A 10,101-nucleotide genomic window follows, 5' to 3' on the forward strand; every position below is an offset into this window, starting at 1 on the left:
TATGAGCCTCTTGGATGCATGTCCGAATCATCGTATGACTGATATAGAAATACATCATACCTTTTATGAGGGGATGAACAAGGCAACAAAGGACCTAGCAAACTCCTCGTCAGGAGGAAGTTTCACACAGTTAAGGGTCAGTGAAGCTAAAAGAGTCCTAGGGAAGTTATTGAGTGCAAAGAAGGAGTACGACAATTCAAGAGATGGTTACAACAGAGAAAGGATTGCTAGTGCCTTGTCTACTGACCAGGAGCACAAGTTAGAGCAGAAGATGGATTTGAAAATGGACGAATTGAAGAAGACACTCCTTAGCGCGATCGAGAAGAATGCACCACCCACTTCCCCAACTAGGAACTACAAGGGTACAGAGCAGGGAAATCAAGGACCAGGCTATGATAAGCCTAATGATTTCGTCAATATGGAGTAAGTCAATGCTGCGGAGTACTATAATTCTAATGGGAATTGGATCCAGGGAAGGCAGCGGGACGCACCATGGAGGGACCATCCGAACTTTCGATGGGGAGACGGGAACCAAAATCAGAGCCAAGGTCAAGGTCAGAATCAATACAACCCCCACCCGAACCAGAATCCCAACCGTGGCCCAGCAAATCCTGACCACCAAGCCAACTGGTCAGGAAGGAACCAACAAACCCATAACCAGAACTCACAAAACCAGAACCCGAACCCTGTTTATATACCACCCCACCAGAGAAACTTTCAAAATTACCAGAATCAGCCTAATCAGGGTCCACAACATCAGCAGAACCAAAACCAGTTCCAAAGCCAGAACCAATATCACCAAGACCAGTACAACCCTCCTGGCCAGTATAACCAGTACCCGCCTAACCAGAACCAGCAAAACTTCCAAAATTTTCAGTCCAACCAAAATTCCCAGTATAACCAGCACTAAGAGCCAAATCAGTCCCAATATCCTAACAGGTCAAGACGATCTATGGAGGATATGATGGGAGAATTGCTTGCTTCGCAGCAGGGCATCAAGAGTGAGTTGCAGTCCAATAATGAAGTAGTGTAGGGGATGGAGAATGCCCAGAAGGAGCATAAAGCAAACATTGATATGATGAATAGGCAGTTGGCCCAGCTGGCAAGTTCGATGGGTGAGTTAAAAGGAAATTCAGGGAAACTCCCGTCTACAGTCCATGTGCCTGAGAAAGTAAACGTGAGCAAGGTCACATTACGGTCCGATACCTCCTATGAGGGGCCCAAACCAAAGAAGTCCAGTGGAGAATCAAGTGGAGCAACATTACTGAGAGATGTTGTCTCGGAAGAGGAGCTACACAAACCTCTACCCCAAATGCAAGATCCATTTTTCTTGAATGAGGAACCGTCGAGGAACAGTGAAACCGGAAGCAAGCAGCCCAAGGTGGACTCATCTAAGGAAAAAGAACTGACGAAGGAAACTCAAGCCCAGAATGTGCCCGAGAAAGACTCCAGAAAGGCTGTCGAGGAGCTGGTCGAAGAAGAGAAAGGGAAAAAGCCATTCCCTTATCGTTTCGTGACCAAGAGGAAGAAGGAAAACCCAGTGGATTACATGTCAATTTTTGGGAAGCTGGATGTCACCATACCATTCTTCCAATCCGTGAAGCTACCCCCGCTTGGAAAATTATCAAAGAATTCATAGCCGGGAAAGCCCAGAAGGATGGGAAGATCATGGTGGAAGGGATAGCGTCAACAATTGTGCAAGAAAAGCTACCACCCAAGATAGTAGACCCAGGTATGTACACTTTGCCTATAACTATAGGAGATGTAAAAATCGAGCATGCAATGTGTGATCTGGGAGCTTCTATAAATGTTATGCCATTGTCAGTTTATAATCGGCTAAAGGGAGTAACGTTATCTAACACTAGGGTATTAATCCAACTGGCTGATAGGTCGTGTATAAATCCTGAGGGAGTGTTAGAGAATGTGTTGGTGAGAATACATGATTTTACTTATCCTACTGACTTTTACGTGATCAAGATGGGTGAGTCTGAAGCTAGGGAGTCTAGCGGTATTTTGTTAGGAAGGCCATTTCTTAGGACAGCCAAGACGATTGTAGATATGGCTGAGGGAACAATTTGTATTGATTTTCATGGAAAAAAGTTTACCTTTGATATCAATGAGGCCATGAAAAAGCCTATCGATTCTGAAAATCTATGCTATATGGATGTAATTGACCCTCTAGTCCAAGATTTTCTTGAGACTGAATTATTGCAGGAAAAGCTACAAGCATTGGATGTATATGGGCAGGCTGATGTAGAGGCAGCTGCATGGTGTGATGTCACGACCGCACTTCCTAAGGATAGAAAGCACGGTGGATCGCGACTAATGGGGGAATTAAGAAGCGGGGAAGAAGGGGGAAAACAATCAAGGGGGTACGATATGTAGATCAAAAGACGAAACTTCATTATCAAATCATAGTCTCAGATCACGAAGCAACATAGTTTGAATAAAAATAATCCAACGGAATAAAGAAAACATCTGAGTTCTAAAACTTGACGTAGCGGAAGCATTTGAGAGATAGCTACTACTATGTATGAAGACACAATAGTAACCAGAACGTTATTGATTACAATTCTTGGCTCATTGCTCAACATCCTCCGCCTCCCAACCTCGCTCAACCTGCACATAGGGAAAACATATGCAGGGGCTGAGTACTTGATGCACCCAGTGAACTCATGCCCGAAATACATTTATCATTTAAGTTATGTCAAGCCATCATAGAGTGAAACTCGGATTTTACTTTAAAAAGACCGAGAGACACCAAAATCACTCCTTTAAAAGTGTCAGCGCTGACAATCATCATCCTCCATCATATACCATATCTGAACCATCATGTGAAACGAGACTGTGGCCACAATCTCGATCACTGGACCGGCCGACCTAGGGGACGGCTCACGATCCCTATCAGTGCACTATTCCGAGTAGGGACTCACTCCCTAGTCAGACCCGAATTCGTTAACTATCAAAGTCTAGTAGGATATTATCCCAATAGACAATCAGATGGGCAATTCAAAACATAAAAACGGCAAGACATACTATTTTAAACCACCCTTATTTCACCATAAACATATCAATTTAAAACAAAAAGTTTAAGTAGTAAAGCCCACCTCAAAAGCTTAGGATTTCCGTAAAATTCCTCGTTCCGACTTTAGCGGCCGTGCGAACCACCTTTTCGGAAAATACATAAAGTTCACATCAATCTCGGTAACGAAGACATTTTAGAATGCATGCACTCCAATTAAAATCTTTTAATTCGTTTTTTCGATTTTCGTGCATTTTCGATTATTCGGCGGCCGCCCAAGGCGTCGCGTGCGACGCCGGTCGGCCGCTTACGCTCGTTCTTTCCTCCATTGGCTCCTCGTATTTTCCAAGACGTCAGAAATAAATTTCCTAAAATTATTTAAACGCATACTTAATTTATCGCAATTATTTCTCTTCGTAAATACATTTACTTCGCACTTGGGTAGTATTATTCGTGCTTCAAATTATTCCGGGATTTAATTAAATCATTATTCACGATTAAATTATCGGCCCAAATGACAAAGGCCCAAATCCCTTTTTCTTCCACCATTTTACACGTCTCTCTCATCTTCTTTTATCTCTCTCTTCTCTTCTTCCTCTCTTCTTCTTCTTCTTCATTTAAAAATTTCCATCGCCCCTCCCTTTTCGCGTCGGAGCCGCCTGCCAGGTGAGAGGAGTGCTGCCGCTGAGCGTCGCTCAGCGTCGTTGTACTCCCGCTGTCGTCTTTGATCCGTCAGCGTCGCCGTCGCGGTGGGGGTCCAGCCGCCGGCTTACTTAGCCGCTGCACAGTGCCGTCGTGGCTGTTCCGTCACTGCTGCTGTTCGCCAACGGGAGCTGCTGCCGGAGTCGACGGACAGCGCAGCTGCTGTCGCCGGACAGCATAGCTGTTGTCGCGCCATCGTCCATCCCCGTCGAGTTGCTGCCGTCGCTTCCTCCTCCCCAAAACCACTCCGAACCCGCTCGGAAACACTCCGAAAAGACCCGCAAGGTGTATTTTTATTATCAAGTTACGTTCTTTGGTCTTTCGATTGAATACGGCGAGTGTTCGATTAATTTCAATTGTTGATTGTTATTTTGTTTGATTTGATTATGGAAGTGGATTATGCAATGATGTATGAAATATATATACAAAGATTCATGCTTTGAGGCTTGAAAAGAGATTATACCTCAAGAAGGATTGAATTTGGTGGTGGAGGAGCAAGAATGGTAGCAACCCACTTCCTTCACTCTCGGCTCTCATCTCTATCTCTCGGCCCTCTCTCAAATTTTGTTTTGTTTGAAGTTGAAGTAGAAGAGTAGTGGAAAGATGAATGAACATATGTTATAATATGGGTGACTCTTGATTTTGTAGAATTAATTGTGAGAAGATGGAAAGTGAAGAGAGTTGGAGGTGAAGAGCCCCCATGGTGAAAGACCGTAGACTACTTGGAGAAGAAGAAGGAAGGAAGACTTTTTTTCTTTTGGGCTTGCTCTCATATCTTTGGAAATTGTATTGGGCTCAACATATATCATTTAAATTAGTTTGGGTTCATTTAGTTGAAAGCCCAAGTTGATAATTATTTAATTGTTAGGTATATATTGTTATGGCCCAAGGCCTATTTATATATACTCATTGGACTCTAATTTAATTTGAGAAGCCCAAATGTAAATATACGTACTTTATATTCTCGCATTTTTTTCGATAATTAAAATTCGCAAAACTTTATTAACTTTCGTTATCTTTGTTCTTCACAAAATTAAAGATCGCTTAACGTCACGACTTATATTTGGTGTTGTTCCAAATATAATTTCTTCGATCGTTCCTCGATTTACGCTCGTCATCTTCCATAAAAAGTACGGGCGTTACATTCTACCCACCTTAACAGAAATTTCGTCCCGAAATTTGCTCATCTCTAACGAACAACTCCGAGTACTTCTCTTTCATTTTATCCTCGAGTTCCCATGTAGTCTCCTCATCACCAAGTCGGGATTCAAAAACATTTCCTCATCATCATCACATCCAACATCAAACCATTCATACTTCAGGATAACCAAATATAACACACAACATTCTAACTTTCCAAAGCAAACACTTTCGAACTTCATTAACATTAAAAACTTTTGAAATAAAAATTTTCTTTAAACTCTCGCACTTTCAACAAAATTTCTACATCTCACTTTCAACTTTAAAACTCAAAACTTACTTTAACATCAACTTTCATCTTTCATGTAGAACAACAATCCATCGTTTCTCTTCAAACTTCATCATCTTTCTTTCTCAAACTATTCTCATCTTTCTTTCTCAAAAACTCTTCTATCCTTCTTTCTCAGAAACTTTATCACCTTGCTTTCTCGAAAACTTTCTCATTTCAAAACATTTTACCTTTTCTTTTGTTGAGCGCGGCGAGACGGAATGTTGAGCCTTCAATGAATACTCTTTTATTCTAGCAAACGAGTCTAGACTAGATTGAATAAAAGACTCTCGGTCCAGAGCGGAAAGAAAAATTGCTCTGATACCATTCTGTCACGACCGCACTTCCTAAGGATAGAAAACACGGTGGATCGCGACTAATGGGGGAATTAAGAAGCGGGGAAGAAGGGGGAAAACAATCAAGGGGATACGATATGTAGATCAAAAGACGAAACTTCATTATCAAATCATAGTCTATGATCACGAAGCAACATAGTTTGAATAAAAATAATCCAACGGAATAAAGAAAACATCTGAGTTCTAAAACTTGACGTAGCGGAAGCATTTGAGAGTTAGCTACTACTATGTATGAAGACACAATAGTAACCAGAACGTTATTGATTACAATTCTTGGCTCATTGCTCAACATCCTCCGCCTCCCGACCTCGCTCAACCTGCACATAGGGAAAACATATGCAGGGGCTGAGTACTTGATGCACCCAGTGAACTCATGCCCGAAATACATTTATCATTTAAGTTATGTCAAGCCATCATAGAGTGAAACTCGGATTTTACTTTAAAAAGACCGAGAGACACCAAAATCATTCCTTTAAAAGTGTCAGCGCTGACAATCATCATCCTCCATCATATACCATATCTGAACCATCATGTGAAACGAGACTGTGGCCACAATCTCGATCACTGGACCGGCCGACCTAGGGGACGGCTCACGATCCCTATCAGTGCACTAGTCCGAGTAGGGACTCACTCCCTAGTCAGACCCGAATTCGTTAACTATCAAAGTCTAGTAGGATATTATCCCAATAGACAATCAGATGGGCAATTCAAAACATAAAAACGGCAAGACATACTATTTAAACCACCCTTATTTCACCATAAACATATCAATTTAAAACAAAAAGTTTAAGTAGTAAAGCCCACCTCAAAAGCTTAGGATTTCCGTAAAATTCCTCGTTCCGACTTTAGCGGCCGTGCGAACCACATTTTCAAAAAATACATAAAGTTCACATCAATCTCGGTAACGAAGACATTTTAGAATGCATGCACTCCAATTAAAATCTTTTAATTCGTTTTTTCGGTTTTCGTGCATTTTCGATTATTCGGCGGCCGCGTGCGACGCCGGTCGGCCGCTTACGCTCGTTCTTTCCTACGTTAGCTCCTCGTATTTTCCATGACGTCGGAAATAAATTTCCTAAAATTATTTAAACGCAAACTTAATTTATCGCAATTATTTCTCTTCGTAAATACATTTACTTCGCACTTGGGTAGTATTATTCGTGCTTCAAATTATTCTGGGATTTAATTAAATCATTATTCACGATTAAATTATCGGCCCAAATGACAAAGGCCCAAATCCCTTTTTCTTCCACCATTTTACACGTCTCTCTCATCTTCTTTTATCTCTCTCTTCTCCTCTTCCTCTCTTCTTCTTCATTTAAAAATTTCCACCGCCCCTCCCTTTTCGCGTCGGAGCCACCTGCCCGGTGAGAGGAGTGCTGCCGCCGAGCGTCGCTCAGCGTCGTTGTACTCCCGCTGTCGTCTTCGATCCGTCAGCGTCGCCGTCGCGGTGGGGGTCCAGCCGCCGGCTTACTTAGCCGCTGCACAGTGCCGTCGTGGCTGTTCCTTCGCTGCTGCTGTTCGCCAACGGGAGCTGCTGCCGGAGTCGACGGACAGCGCAGCTGCTGTCGCGCCATCGTCCCTCCCCGTCGAGTTGCTGCCGTCCCTTCCTCCTCCCCCAAACCACTCCGAACCCGCTCGGAAACACTCCGAAAAGACCCGCAAGGTGTATTTTTATTATCAAGTTACGTTCTTTGCGATTTTCGATTGCATACGGCGAGTGTTCGATTAATTTCAATTGTTGATTGTTATTTTTTGTGATTTGATTATGGAAGTGGATTATGCAATGATGTATGAAATATATATACAAAGATTCATGCTTTGAGGCTTGAAAAGAGATTATACCTCAAGAAGGATTGAATTTGGTGGTGGAGGAGCAAGAATGGTAGCAACCCACTTCCTTCACTCTCGGCTCTCTTCTCTATCTCTCGGCCCTCTCTCAAATTTTGTTTTGTTTGAAGTTGAAGTAGAAGAGTAGTGGAAAGATGAAAGAACATAGGTTATAATATGGGTGACTCTTGATTTTGTAGAATTAATTGTGAGAAGATGGAAAGTGAAGAGAGTTGGAGGTGAAGAGCCCCCATGGTGAAAGACCGTAGACTACTTGGAGAAGAAGAAGGAATGAAGACTTTTTTTTCTTTTGGGCTTGCTCTCATATCTTTGGAAATTGTATTGGGCTCAACATATATCATTTAAATTAGTTTGGGTTCATTTAGTTGAAAGCCCAAGTTGATAATTATTTAATTGTTAGGTATATATTGTTATGGCCCAAGTCCATTTTATATATACTCATTGGACTCTAATTTAATTTGAGAAGCCCAAATGTAAATATACGTACTTTATATTCTCGCATTTTTTTTCGATAATTATCGCAAAACTTTATTAACTTTCGTTATCTTTGTTCTTCACAAAATTAAAGAACGCTTAACGTCACGACTTATATTTGGTGTTGTTCCAAATATAATTTCTTCGATCCTTCCTCGATTTACGCGCGTCATCTTCCATCAAAAGTACGGGCGTTACATGTGACCTGATCAGTAGCCAAGGGTTAACTGATGAAGAGGTAGAAGGAGCTATTAAGGACTTCTGCAAGCAATCAGAATTTATTGGAGCCACAGGGGCTAAGCTACCAGTCAGAACAGATGAACTCTCAGAGGAAAAATTAGAAAAGGAAGGGGATGCTGCAAGAAACCCTCTCCCAGCAGACACACTTCCCCCACAAGTTGAATTGAAGAAGTTGCCAGCAACCCTGAAGTATGCCTTTCTCGGGGAGGAAAACTTATATCCGGTGATAATAAGCAGTAGCCTGACAAAGGAGCAAGAAGCAAGGCTGCTGACCGTTCTAGGCAGGAACATGAAAGCAATTGGATGGAGCCTTACAGATTTGGTGGGAATAAGCCCTGACGTCTGCATTCATCATATTAGGCTAGAAGAAGGGGCGAAGGCACATCGAGATTCGCAGAGAAAGCTGATTCCCAACATGCGGGAGGAAATATTGAAGGAAATCTTGAAGTTGTTGTCATTAGGGATTATCTATTCGGTGCCCGATAGCGAGTGGGTCAGCCCTGTGCACATGGTCCCCAAGAAGTTCGGGATTCAAGTGGTTCAAAATGAGAGGAATGAGCTGATACCGACAAGGCTAGTCATTGGTTGGCGAATGTGCATAGACTACCTCAAGCTGAACGCCGCGACCAGGAAAGACCACTTCCCCCTACCGTTCATCGATCAGATGTTGGAGCGACTGGCTGGGAAGAAGTACTTTTGTTTTTTGGATGGGTACAGCGGGTATTTTCAGATTTACGTGAATCCTGAAGACCAGGATACAGACGCATGCCGTTCAGACTTTGCAACGCTCCGGGAACATTTCAGCGATGCATGATGAGCATATTTTCTGATCTAATTGAGGAGTGTATAGAAATATTCATGGATGACTTCACAGTCTACGGAGACTCTTTCGACTCATGCCTTCGTCATTTGGATGTAGTCTTGGAGAGGTGTCGGGCGAAGAGCCTAGTCTTGAATTTTGAGAAATGTCATTTCATGGTCATAGAGGGCATCTTCCTAGGGCATGTGGTGTCAGACAGGGGTATCCAGGTGGATCAAGCCAAAGTGGACATCATTTCCAAACTACCTTTTCCTACTGACCAGAAGGAAATAAGGGGTTTTCTGGGGCACGCGGGATTTTATCGCCGATTCATTAAAGACTTCGCCAAAATTGCCCAACCCGACTTCTCCAAAACGAAGTAGAATTCAATTTTGATGATCAATGCAAGGCTGCTTTCAACTTGCTCAAGGAAAAGCTGATATCCGCACCGATTATCCGAGCTCCTGACTGGGATCATCCGTTCGAAGTGATGTGTGATGCCAGCGATTATGCAGTAGGAGCGGTTCTGGGTCAGAAGATCGAGGGAAAAAGGTATGTGATCTTTTATGCATCTAAGACATTGAATCAAGCTCAAAGGAATTATGATACCACGGAGAAGGAGATGATAGCCGTGGTTTATTCATTTGAGAAGTTTCGGCAGTACTTGTTGGGGTCAAGGGTCATCGTTTATACTGACCATGCAGCCATTAAGTACCTGGTTACCAAGAAAGAATCCAAACCCCGCTTAATCCGATGGGTACTCTTGTTACAAGAGTTCGATTTAGGTGGAAGACAAGAAAGGGTTGAGAATAAGGTTGCGGATCATTTGAGCAGGATAGTGCAGGATGGAAATAGCGAGGAGGTGAGAGATCGATTCCCGGAAGAACACTTGTGTGAAGTTATTTTCGCCGCTAGAAAAATTGATTGGGAAGAAGCGATGAAGCTTACTGGCCAGGATGTGACAAAAAGAGGAAAGGAAAAAGTAGGGGAGGAGCCATGGTATGCGGACCTAGACAACTACCTCATTTCAGGGGAGCTTCCAGAAGTGCCGAACGTCACCAAAGCTCAAAGAATGAAGATCAAGAGTGAGTCGAAATACTACTTTTGGGACGACCCGTATCTTTGGAGGGTAGGAGCCGATCAAGTGATAAGAAGATGCGTTCCTGACTGGGAGCAGAGGGACGTATTG

At 42.8% G+C, this 10,101-nt stretch overlaps 1 long non-coding RNA gene across 1 annotated transcript; it reads left to right on the forward strand.

The window, feature by feature from the left end:
- Positions 1–4,063: 4,063 nt before the first annotated feature.
- LOC121774638 lies at positions 4,064–4,585 on the forward strand. Its single transcript, XR_006044958.1, has 2 exons — positions 4,064–4,227; positions 4,373–4,585. It is a non-coding gene; the product is annotated as an uncharacterized LOC121774638 (long non-coding RNA).
- Positions 4,586–10,101: the final 5,516 nt, after the last annotated feature.

Source organism: Salvia splendens, chromosome 17 (genome assembly GCF_004379255.2).
Source record: "Salvia splendens isolate huo1 chromosome 17, SspV2, whole genome shotgun sequence".
In the NCBI taxonomy this organism is placed as follows: Eukaryota; Viridiplantae; Streptophyta; class Magnoliopsida; order Lamiales; family Lamiaceae; genus Salvia; species Salvia splendens.